General features: G+C 31.6%; 1 pseudogene; it reads left to right on the plus strand.

Annotated features, from left to right (window-relative positions):
- Positions 1-1,232: 1,232 nt before the first annotated feature.
- On the plus strand, positions 1,233-5,161 carry LOC110704608 (annotated as a pseudogene).
- The last annotated feature ends 9,021 nt before the right edge of the window (positions 5,162-14,182 follow it).

A 14,182-nucleotide genomic window follows, 5' to 3' on the forward strand; every position in this document is an offset into this window, starting at 1 on the left:
ACCATTTCCCAATTTCTTAATTGTGCGTTCTTTTCAATTGACGTCTTATGAACTTATCTGAAGTTATTAGATATGGTTGAAGCTTATTGAACCTAGCCGATTGGATCTTGTTAGATCGACCTAATTGCACCTTATAGTTTATTAGAATTGAATGAATTGAACCCATTTACACATATATATTGGACTTTTTGCTTATTTTATAAGGTTAAAAGAGTGACACCTGGAGATATATACACAATTTAATTTGAAATGGCAACATTTTTTTTTGTGGTCAGTTATCCCTTTAGTTAGGCATAAGACTATTTGGAATGTTGAAAAAGGTTATCATGTATTCTGAATAGCATGCACTAGTTATGATTGGATTCAAAGATATTATGCAGAACAATGATTGTGTTAAAAAATCAATATTGTTAATTAATGAGTTAGGACAATTTATATAATGGCATTAAGGATTCGCTAGAAATTTTGGCATACAAAGGAAAGTAGAAGATCGTATATGTCATTACTATTGTCCATAAAACCATAATAAGTGTCTTCTCTGACTATAAGCAACTAGCACATCAGTTATAGACACATCTCTAACACTAATATAAATGAGTAAAAGGTACTGTTAAAACAATTGTTACAAATCATGCATTAAATTTGGGATCAATCGGATAGTAGTCCAAAAACGTAGAGGTCATTTTATAGTGAGATTGAGTAAAGTATCTCGCATACATAATGTTAGATAAACCGAAGTATACACCATATGCATAACATTAGACCGAATGAATGAAGTAGTATACACCAGGGCCAAGCCATATACATAATGTTAATGAACACAATGGAAGAATACATCACAATATCACATACTTCGTACTGGACAAGTGAATAATACGTCACATACATAATGTTTAGATCAATTAAAATTACGTGCTCATCACATACACAATCTTTGATTGAATGAAGTGTACATTACATTCATAGCTTTAGACAGAATGAAGTGTACATCACATACATAGCTTTAGGCTGAATGAAGTGTTTGTCACATACATAACATTAGATAGAATAAAACATACATATATAAGTAAAAAAAATGAGGTTTAATTTAATTTACATGACACATATAATGTTAGATAGAATGAGGTGCACACCACATACATAAGGTACGTTTAAGAAATGAATCAAAGTACATGACATGTATAGTGGTAGACATGACATGCATTAAGATGATATACAAGTAGAGGGAAATGGGTTATAAAAGGAAACATAAAGGAACAAATTAGAGAATAGGGATGAATGAAAATGAAGAAGAGATAAGCAAGTATCTACTTCTCTCTCTTATAATTAAGTAGTAGATCAAGAACAGCCCTTGAATACCCACTATCTAGTATCTACATACTTCTCTCTCTTCCCACTCAGATCACCTGTATTTGATTCTGAGAAGAAAATTAAAAACAAACACAAAGCTGAAAAACAGTACTGGTAGTACTGTAATAATAAGCTGAAAAGAAAAAGGAAATTAATAAATAGAAAGGATCCAAGGTGTTGGGGTTTCATCTGTCAAATCAAATCAAATCAAATCTGAGAAAATCAAAGGATTGATCAAATTTCAAATCAATTTAAAAAGAAAGAGATCTATCCAAGGAAATGTCAAGCTCTAATATTGCCGCCTCTTCAACAACAACAACAACAACAACAACAACAACAAGCTTGTCATTGGACCACTTCCATCCTTCTGAACAACTCTGTTATCTCCAATGCACTCGCTGTGAGACCGTCCTTGCGGTATTCTTTCTCCTCGCTCTTTTCATCATTCATCATTCTCTTCTCACTACATACATACCACTCTCTTATTTATTCATTCAATTCGATCGATTTCTTCGTCATCTCAATATCTATACTACTTGATGTATATGATTAATACCGGGCCGAGATACTCGGTTCATTACTTAATTAATTGGTTTTTATTGTTGTAACTATCCCTAATCTACTTCTATGTTTGTTATTGTTGTAGGTATATGATTTTATTTTAGGGTTTTAATTTATGAAAACTAACTATTGGAAAAAAAAATAAATAATGTAATAATTTGGACAGGTAAGTGTGCCATCAAGCAGCTTGTACAAGACGGTGACGGTTCGATGTGGGCACTGCACGCATCTCCTGCCGGTGAACACACGATCTCTACTACTTCAGCCGCCGCCGGCTAGTCAGTATCACTTGCCTCATCATCATAACTACTACTCTCCAAACTCCCATTATCGTCTGGTATTACTACTATCCAATTTATTAGCTAGGGTTTCTATTTTTAGCAATTCAGAAAGCCCACAATTTGTTTATACTAGTATGTTAATTGAATATAACCTGATTTAATTGGTGTAAGTTAAATGATCATATTCAAGCATAATAACAAGATTCTAATTCTTCATTGATTATTATTATTATAGGGGGAGATGCCAAATCAAGCACCAAATTTCTCACTAACACAATCAAATGGTGCATCTAGCTACATGAATCCATCATCAAGCCGAGGCGGTTCAAACGAGCTTCCAAGGGCTCCTACCACTAACAGACGTAATTCATCTATCTCAACTCTCAAGTAGTACATACTCCATGTTAGTTAATTAATTAATTAATTGAAATTTGTTTAAGGAGGAGCTGAGAAAAGGGGGGTGGGGATATGGAGGGATGTTCCTTTAATGCCTATGTCAACTTTTTGCAGCAACTTTGTCATTGATTCAGTGTTTGTTTCAGCACTGGATCAAGACTTTCTTACTCTCTACTTTGGCCTAGCTATTGCTCCTTAATCAATTTTTTTTTTTTTTTTTTTTTTTTTTTTTTTTAAATTTAAACCAACAACGAACTTGTTTTTGGTCAGTTTCTTTCTGTACATATAATTTTTTTGTACATATAAATGTCACAAACTACTATATACTAGCTAGTGGTCGCTGGTATGCAATATATATAAGTCACAATTTTTTTTTTATTTTAAGGAGTATTGAATTTTTCTTATGTTAAATTGTACTCGGTAGTGAAATGTGTGAAAAGTCTAGGCAATATACAAACGTTTAATCTATTTTTATTTACATAGATGAAGTCCTTTTTTTTTCAAAATCGGAATTCTTAATTGATTGCTTCAATAAATGAATTGGTTAGGGCACATGTCAATTATTAATTTGTTCATATTGATCGGATCGAATGAAGAAGACATATGAAAGAGCAAAGAAACATGGATGTTTCTTTTAGAGATGATAGAGGGGTTTGTTTGAGGTTCATAACAAATGGGTTAACATGGTAGAAAAGGATAATACTGTAATTAATACCTTCTTTAACCAATAAACCAAGGACAGGTTATAAAGATGATATTGTTTTTGTGTTTTTGTCTTTATATGTCGATCAGTGAGTGAATGAAAGAGATATTACTATCATTGTCTTCCGGAAGTTTAGGGTAAAGTATTAATCATTTACTTGTACAGTTGTTTGTGTCTATACAATCATCATTGCATAAAATTAATATAAAAAAGTTAGTTTTGCAATATTCCTATAAGTTTAGGAAGTTTATACGAAAATTGAAAAAAAAAAATATAGATTTCCTAAAGGTGTCAATATGGAGCATATTGAAAATTATGCATGATTTGTTATTAATAACACTTTTATACTTTAAACATGTTATGCACTTATGCATATGACATTAAGAAAATATCCATAAGTTTGAACTCTTGAATTTAATTTTTTATTTTTATCTTTTGGTTAACTATTTTTTCATATTTAAAGTGTTTCTAATTTTCTATTAGTATTCATATATAAACTTATTTAAATATTTTTTGCTAAATTTGCATTTGGTTTACAACAGCACCGGAAAAAAGACAAAGAGTGCCTTCAGCTTACAACCGATTCATCAAGTGAGCAATCGTTCTCTTTCAATTTAACTCTATAATACGAGTAATTTGTTTTTCGAATAAATATGTGTATGTCTGAAACCTCAAAATGAATTGTACTTCATATGTGCAGAGAGGAAATCCAGCGTATTAAGGCTGAAAATCCTGATATTTCTCATAGAGAGGCTTTCAGTGCTGCTGCCAAGAATGTAAGTTTACTTATTGTACTCTTCACTAATCATCTATGTTGCTCTTGGCTTAGTATAACATGTTTCAAGCATTGTAATTTGTGAAAAAAAGTTCCCAAATTTCATAGATTTTTATGGTTATCGATTTTGCTAGCTAGTCTTATTGGATCCTAATTCCTATTTTTTTATATATACAACTCAATTATGTGATGAAATTAATACAGTACAACGAACTCCTTTTTGGCTTCATTTACATGCTAAATAAGTAAATAGTAATTGAAAATAAATGATGTAAATGAGATTTGACAATGAATTCTCGGAACCAACCCTGTGACTTTTACTGCCAAATCAAAAATGCTGGATTATTACTAGCATCTACTTAATCGTGTTAAGTTCCAAAGTCAAATGTTAGGGTTTCATGACAGTTTACTGTATGTATGAGTAAAAAAATTTTGAAAAATGGCTGAAAAAAATATTCTAAATATGTTAAATCAAACAGTGGGCCCACTTTCCCCACATCCATTTTGGGTTGATGCCGGAACGACGGTGAAAAGGACAAGTAACATGCGCCCTCACCATCCCCAGGTAATTCTTCATATATTCCAGTCATCATTCTCATTTTTAGGGCAAAAAAAAAAAAAAAATATTCTAGACTCATTTATTTTATTTATGAAATACATATATTTTTTTCAACTGAAACTTTTGCTATTTTATGTTATTGATGGAAGTAGGAAGCTGGAGAAGATATCCGCCTAAGAGTAGATTTTTCGCTGCTGAAGCTAAAGTTGGCGTCGTCTCTCCTTAGTAAAACCAAAACTTATATATGCTGATTATGCTTTTTAATTTCTGTAGCTAGCTAGGCTACTTCTTCTGTATGTTCTTCATAAGATCGAGTCGCCATCGTTGTCGTTAATGAATGTAATTAGGTGGGTTATTAATTTTGATATCCGATCCAGATGATTGGCTTATTATTAAGCTCTCTCAGCTTTTGTGATATCTTCATAACCCACCAGTAATATTCAATGAAATCTGTTTGATGTTGTATAATAGTACACCTTTGCTTTATTAAAATTGACCTATTACTCTTTAATTCCATGAATTATTTGTTCGTTGTACTTGTTAATATTATATTATTGTTTAATAATTCATGCTACAATAATGTATGTAGATATTGTGGTGTGATTGCAAGTGTATCAATTAATCAAAAACATTTGCTAGTACAAAAATAACCTTCCTTTAATAAGAATTGATACATAATTAGGAAAGTAATTGTACGTGGTAGTTGGTTTAGGGTGTTTGAAATAGATGCATGTTGGTTTGTACTTGAACTAGCTTGTGTGTTTTGCTAGCTTATACGAGAAATTGGTGTATACTTTGTATATAAAAATCAATTTTGTCAACTAATAAACACCGCACATTACGTGCATCTGTATGTGCCATTCTGTTTGTCATCTTGAATAACAAAGAACTTAACATGTGTTTGAACCAAAATAAATAACTAACATTTGAAACTAACAATGCAAAGGAAAAAAGAAACGAGTTATATGAACATAAAATAACACAATTTTTAACTATATATGTTTCTTGAAATTAACTAATTGCAAGTACAATACGGGTGTGTTCATTCGCCTGATTTTCACTAATCTGAACTTAACTTATCAAAGCTTATCTGAACATAGCTGAACTCATTATATTATAACTTGTCAACAACAATGTGATTTTTTTTGTTTATAACAATATAGTACTCTCATTTTAGATTCAACTAACATGTTATTTACTATATATCGCCGTGTTAGTTATTTATTTTTGTTTGTATATTGTTTTTGCTAGATCAAATTGGGAAGTGTAGAGTATGATGCTCTCAAGAGCATTATTTAAAATTTTGTACATGTTTTAACTGATCGATGCTAAAATTTCGAAAAGAAATTAATTTAACTACATGTAGGTTAAAGTGACCAACCTAATATATAAGGTATCCTTGCTCATGGAACACATGAATATGACTCTATTACTCTTCGTCCTAGATATATTTACTTCTTTTTATTTTGGTCTTTTAAAAGAATCCTAATCAAAAGAAGTAAAGAACAATAATGGAATGAAGTGAGCTAGTATATAAAACTATTATTCGGATATCTTATTTCTTAATCCATGAATTTATTATTTAAAAAAAAAGGGAAATTCATATATATGTGGGCTATTCATATATATTCAAATGTGATAATGTGACATGATCCCTTTTCTACAAGCTAAGGACATCCTAATTAAAGATGTCTCAACAATCCTTATTGGTAGTCCTACCTCCTACTGTGTGCCTATTAGGGTTCTAACTCTAATGCAATCTTATCAAATCCTCCTTTTCAAGGCTGATAGATAAGCCATGATGTACACCAGCAACTTTAATGAAGTTAATCTTTTCAAAGGGCTTACACTCAAATTCATCCAGGAGGAGAATAATGAAATTAGCCTAATGACGTTCTAAATCGAGTATTGAATTGTTCCATCTTACAAACAATTAGGTTTCCATTATTATAAGAGCTTTAATTTTTTTTTTTAATTTTTTTTTTGAACGGTTATAAGAGCTTTAATTTAACCAACAAGGTGACGAACAATTGTTGCTCATTCAGATTTAGATTAAAAACACTAAGAAACTACCAAACCCTAATTATTAATTTACTTTATGAATATGCAAATATCAATTGTAAGACCTTGGATCAATATCTTGCATTTGAATTATAACAAAAATATAATTATACTTCATATAATTCGAATTGTAAGGGTTAATAGTTCTTAGGTGTTTTAGCTAGGCGTATTAATCGGGAGCAAAAAAAAACATTTGTTAATGATTGTATTTAAAAATGAATGCTCGTCAATGAAAACATGGTAAATACTAATAAGAGAGAAAGGGATAAATTAATTATATTTTTCTAAATGGCATTTGCCTACCATTAACAAATACAAAGCAATAAAATAGTTTGCATAGTCAATAATTATCTTATTTTGCTTCAAAGTTTGTTGAAAAAGAAATTGTCTTTTGCCAGGAAGACCTAAAAGTAGAAGTGGAAAAGGGAAAAGGCATTCACAAAGAATGATGGGATGATAAAGATGGTTTAAATGAATTTGGTTCTGCAGGTGCTCAGGGAGCAAAGACAAATGCACTATTCCCACTATTCATAAATAGTACACCAATTTATATTAGTAGTTTTTTAAGTCCATATTGGAAACTTTAATCATACCACTATAATTAAGACATAAAATCTTTTTAATGTAGATAGAATAGTGAAGTATAGTAATACAAATTATATGATCAAGAATCCATCTCACAAATCGCAACTAAAGGAAATAAAATTATTAAGCACTTCGTATTTCCTATATTAAATAAACTTTAATCATACCACAATATGATTTTGCGGAGGGAGATCAGTAGAATACTTTACATGATTACCTGAAGATATTGTGTGTGTGGCTAGCTTTGTTTTTTTGGATGGGGTCAATATGAAGCTTTTGATAATAGGGTACACAGTAGCCATATATTTGACATGACCTATAAAGTCCATCCAAAGTCATTTGCAAACTTTTTTTTTTTTTTTTGTTGCATTGGATGCTTAACACTAGCACTGTCAAAAACCGAACCGAACCGGTGAAACCGAACCGATTCAAACCGATTTGAATGAGAACCGAACCGATTAAAAACCGATTTTTTGAAACCGAAAACCGACCCGAACCGCATTTTAGTAAACCCGAAACCGAACCGATCCGAATAACGTTAAACCGTTTTAGAACCGAACCAAATCTAAACCGAACCGGAAAGGAAACCGAACCGAAAATAAACCAAACCGTTTACAAACCAAAACCGTTTAAACCGTCATAAAAACCGTTATAAACCGAACTGTTATAAACCGAACCGTTATAAACCGAACCGTTTACAAACCGAACCGTTTACAAACCGAACCGTTTACAAACCGAACCGCTTATAAACCGAACTGTTTATGAACCGAATTCTTATAAATCGAACCGTTTACAAACTACTTACTACTAAGAGTGGTTATTGGGCGTGTCAGTGTGGGTCGATGCAAATCATTTAAGGGGCGAGTCGGTTGCAGGTCAAGATGAATATTTAGCGGGACAGAAATAATAACCAATAATTCGAGACAAATAAGGAACAACATATCAATATGTAATGTGACTAAAACTATTAATACTTGTTCTATGAAATTAAAACATTTTAACAATGAAGCAACACAATATATATTAAACATCACTAGTTCACTACAATACAACATCACGTCTTCTTAATTAGATGCAACACTTTCATCTATCACTTGTTTACCAATTTCAAGGACGTCTTCTTCAATATCACAATCATAACCACGTAACCAGTTTTGTGTGGTCACCAACGCCTCGACATTCTTAGGCAAAAGCGCACTCCTATACTTGTTTAAAATACGACCACCCATGCTAAAAGAAGACTCTGAGGCTACCGATGTAATAGGAATGGCCAAAACATCCCTAGCCATAACAGCTAATATGGGGTACACAGTAATTTGAGATTCCCAATACTTAAGAACATCGTACTTCTGCCCTTCATAAATTGGTTGCCGAGGAGTACACAAATAAGAATCAATCTCCATCGATGGCCGATTTGATGAGTCATCCTCATCATCATCATCATCATCATCATTATCAACATACTAGAAAAGTTCAAACAAAATGCTTTTATTAAATAATAAAATTAAAACATACAATTATTAATTTTGTAAACCATAATAAACAGAAATTGATTACCTTGAATATATCATCATCCAAGTGACTATTTGAATTATCGATAACAGCTGAAATGGAGGGTGGAGCAATTGTACTTGATGTAAAACCGAAAGACATAGAAGAATAAAAGTTATACAACTCCAAAAGAGCATCTTTAATCACTTTCGCCTTTTCAACACATGCCTCATCAACATAAAACACTTTTAACATCTTCGTCACTCGAACAAGCTTATAACGAGGATCAAGAACAATAGCAATTGAAAGGATCAAACTATATTCATCCCAATAGCCCTCAAACTTTTCAAGCATAACTTTTGCCATGGGTGCAAGTTTAAAATCTATAAGGGCTTTACTTATTGTGTGCTCAATTTTTAAAACACTAGCAAAATACAAATTTGCAGTAGGATATTCTGAACCAGAAAATAATACAGTGATCTCATGAAATGGCTTTAGGAAATTACATATTTTAGTAAGGGTATCCCATTCATCATTCGAAAGTTTGAATTCATAACCCATAAACCTATCAATAACCAATTTCAAGGCTTCCTTGGCTTCCAAAGCTTTTCGGAGCATCGTATATGTGGCATTCCAACGAGTCACAACATCAAGACGTAACTTTCCATTAAACACACAGTTAACCTCATGAAGAGCATGCTCAAATTGAGTGAGTCTAGAGTCTGAAGAATCAATATATTTACAAACCTCACGCAATTTTTGAACACTACTATCAACTTCTTTTAAACCTCTTTGAACAATAATGTTCAAGACATGAGCTGAACATCGAATATGAAAAAATTTACCATTACAAGGAAGAGGAGAAGTCAACATTAAATCTTTCTTCAAAAGGTTAACCATAACATCCATGGATCGAGCATTATCAACAGTCATTGCAAAAGCTTTACCCCGAAGGTTCCATTCCCCAATAAGTTTTAGCACAAATTTTTCTACCTCAACACCAGTATGAGGAGGACCACAATATCTAAAATTCAGAATTTTAGACCTAAGACACCAATTTTTATCAACATAATGTGCCGTTAAAGTAAGATAACCTCGATTAGTGCATGCTGTCCACAAGTCACAAGTAAAGCTAACTCTACCTTCAACTCCAGAAAAAGTTTGCAACAACATCGACTTAAACTTATCATGCTCAACAATACAATGTTTCAAAATAGTGTTTCTACACACATGATTCACGTTGGGATTCAAATTCGTAAAAACTTCCCTAAGGCCATGATTCTGAACAGTAGAATCCTCATCAAAACCATTAAACTCTTGCTCCATTACTGGAATAATTTATGGCCTTTACTTGGGATAAAATCCTGGATATATGTCAATTTTCATATGTTTCAGTCAATTAAAAAAAAATAAAAAATGGATTGTAGATTTATTGATCTTTCAAAACTTTGGATGGATACTAAAATAATAAATCATCTTTGATCGTGATAGCTGACTTGGCTAATTTTGAAAGAGAGAATTTTTTTTTTTTTTTTTTTTTTGACAAAGAAAGAGAGAATTTGATTACATTGGTTAGATCTTGGACAACTACTATGTTTGGTAGTTGAATTTGCACTTTATATAACTTCAAATATTGTGAGGCTTACCACTTTTTGCACTCTTATTATGAGTTCCTTCATATCATCTTATGAATGTATCTATTTATTTATCTAATTATTACAAAGTACTCCGTATATTACAAGAGTTGTTCTTTGCTCAGAGTACAAATTAGTTTGCTATGGCTAATAGCCTAATAGCAAACTTTGTTCATACTCTTTAATCTTTATAGAGGAAACAACCCTCTGAGGACTCCTCATTATTGAACATGAATTCGTAAAAAAAGGACTTAACTTTATTACTAGTATTATATTAGTCCCACCATTAAACATTTAAACATGAATTTAACCTTTGTCCGACCCATTCTCCACTTCCGCTCAAGCTAACATAGATTACCTCTATTCAATTTAAGATGATTGATCATGTTTTTCAATGGACCCATTCCTATTACACTAGTCAAAGGTACAATATGATTGATGGAGATGTAGCAATCAACTCACCAGAGGTGGAAAAGGCAATAGAACATGCACAGCCAAACGTACAAATTTGGCACTGAGAGCTTCAAAATCCTTTCAATTGCATACAATAAGTTTGCTTTCAGAGGATGCTGTGAATTTTGTACAATTGGATTGATATACTACAAAAATAGCAACAACAAAAAACAAAAAACAAAATGTCAAGATAACGTCTGAGATAGGAAAGCAGGGGGAAAAGATGAAATTTAATAGATAAAAGGAACAGACATTGGTGTAAACCACTCAAACAGCAAGAATTCAGAAATATATGACCCCCAACCAAGATCCCAAAACAAGACTGCTAACCTCACATAACCATAACCTCACATAACCAAAGCCAGCAGTGGAATTCACATCTGAGTTTAAAATGAATGACCATCTGAATAATAGGGTGGTCTTTCTATTTTACATCTGAATTTTACATTTCAGTAAGTGGTCTTTCGTTCTAGCTAAGAGTTTCCTAATCTATAAGTCTAAATGCAGCAGAAGATTGTTAAAAATAAAATTCTAACAAGGATCAATCTCACATCTTGTATTATTCACAAATACTTCTTCAGATGATTAAACTTGAGGAAATCTTTAACACATTACTACCAATAAGATTCCAGTAACACCACTAATCTCAGCTATTAAACAATTTTAGAATACAGATAATGTATAAAAAATTAATTAGTGAAAAAATACATGTAATTGATTAATACGAAGTATAGTATATCACAGAATCATATAGCTGGGATGGTATGGTTGTAAAATCGTATAAATTGCTAAAAACAAAAAAAAAAAAAAAAAAAAAAAAAAAAACAAAAAAAAAAATCGGAAACAATCAAAATCATGAACAATCGGAAAAAAAAATCGAGATTAGCTTGAGTAAGTATAAATTTACCTTCAACTTAGCTTGAGAGTAGCTAGAGAGAGATTGAAAGAAGGTGCTGAGCTTGGAGATTGGAAGAAAGAACTGGAAGAAAGAACTGGAAGAAAGAAGCTAAGAACGAAAGAAGAAAGAAAGATGGGGAAAAAAAAAACTTATATATGACGGCTGAGAATCAAGGAAGAGAAGGAAGCTAGGGTTTTTTTCTTATTTTGGGAGGGAAATTCTAACTCAAAATATCTAAATTCTAAATCTAAAATTTGTTTTTCCTTTTGGTTTTTGGAGGGAAATTTCCCACCATTCATATTTTGAAGAAATTGTCAACCAAAAAATAAAATCAATTTTCCACTTTGTAATAATCAAAATTTTTAATTTTTGTTTAACAACATTAAACAAACTTTTATACAATTGATTAATTACATGGTTTCAAAAAAAAAAACTAATTACATTTCTCGAATCCCGATAAAATGATATACACCTACATAATATCAGTTTTTAATTTTTTATAAATTTTTTTAACACACACATTAAAATATTAAGTTCTTTAGATTATAAAATGTGAATCAGTTAGCGTGTAAATGTCTAGCGTTGCAATTAATAAAAAAATCGAAGACCGTTTAATAATATAATGACGACATATCTTAGAGAGCTAGTAATATTACGGATTTGTACGTATAAGCAATACACTTGTAATCGTGTAAACTTATAAATGATATAATTGACTAGTAGATTAGTACATAAATACAAATTACTTAATTAGAAATGTGTTATGACTACATGAGTGATTGACTAATATCGTAACATGACTATATAGTATATAAGCAATTGTCAATTTAGCATAGCTGCATAATAGAATAATAGTGTACTAGACTATCCTACTCGGTAATATACTAATACCATTTCAGTATTTGATATGTTAGACTTAAGTTAGAAGTTAGTCTTTCTTATTAACTTGTTAGTCTAATTAAATAATTACTAATTACTAATTAGTGACTTAAGCCTTAGGGGTAAACCAGTAAATGATATAGAATCAATATTACCTTCTTCTTCATTAATGTGTTCTTTCATTATATTGTATAAATCAAACTACTTTGTAATATCTTCATATATAACTTTATGCAAATATATAATGATAAACGAGCCTTAATTATCAGTCTTGTTGACTAATTAAGAATCGAATACCAAATTGCAAATTTCGATGTTACAACAACTCATCAAATCATGATTATGACACTGTTAACTAAATGATCAAATCAGAAGCAGATAATAATCTGATAGTAAAACAATAATACATTAATGCACTAAACTTTTATAATCTACTTCGTAATAAACTAGTAAGATCAGTATGGCTAAACTTGAATCATAACATGATATGTATTTATAAAAATAATGAGAATTTGCATATAATATGATGCCTCAATATGAAGTGATGAAGTCTCGGCTTGATATAAAACTTGTTAACTAGCAAAAAGTTAGAAAGTAGTACAAAATTTTTTGAAATCAAAAACAGATCTAGACTCGAACCGTAATTTAGTAAATCTGAAATAAAACCGATCTAAATAATGTTAAATCATAGAAGAACCAAACCCGTGAACGAACCGAACCAGTTATAACCGAACTAAAATAAAACTACACCAAAAAAGAACCGAACCGTTTCCAACCTGAAACTGTTTGAACCGGTATAATCACCATTTACACCGAACCATTAATAAACCGCAACCCGTTTGCACCAAACCGTTTACTACCGGGACTATTTACAACCCGTACCGTTTACAACCCGAACCGAATTTAAACCGAGTTAAAAACCGTTTACACCAAACCGTTAACAAACCGCAACCCGTCTGCATCGAACCGTTTACAACCCGGACTGTTTACATCCCTGACCATTTACAACCCGAACCAAATTTAAACCGGGTTAAAAACCGTTTACACCAAACCGTTAACAAACCGCAACCCGTCTGCACCGAACCGTTTACTACCCGGACCGTTTACAACCCGAACCGAATTTAAACCGGGTTAAAGACCGTTTACACCGAACCGTTAACAAACCACAACCCGTTTGCACCGAACCGTTTACAAACCGAACCGTTTAGAACCCGAACCGAATTTAAACCGTTCAAGAATAAACCGAAACCGAACCGAACCGATAATTATTTAAACCGAACCGAAACCGACCCGTTAGACATTTAAACCGATTTCAAACCGACCCGATTTCAAACCGAACCGATTTCAAACCGAACCGAAACCGAACTGTCAAACCGTTTTGACAGTGCTACTTAACACTACTCTCAACTCTCATCTACCCAAAAAAAAAAAAAAAGCAATTTCTTGCTTCAATAATACAATTATACAATCAAGAAGTATTCTTTTTTTTTTTTTTTTTTTTTTTTTTTTTGTGTCATTTGAAAAATTGAGAGAAAAAAGTAGTTTCATCATGAATA

The sequence above is a fragment of the Chenopodium quinoa genome, unplaced genomic scaffold, assembly GCF_001683475.1.
Source record: "Chenopodium quinoa cultivar QQ74 unplaced genomic scaffold, ASM168347v1, whole genome shotgun sequence".
Lineage (NCBI taxonomy): Eukaryota > Viridiplantae > Streptophyta > Magnoliopsida > Caryophyllales > Amaranthaceae > Chenopodium > Chenopodium quinoa.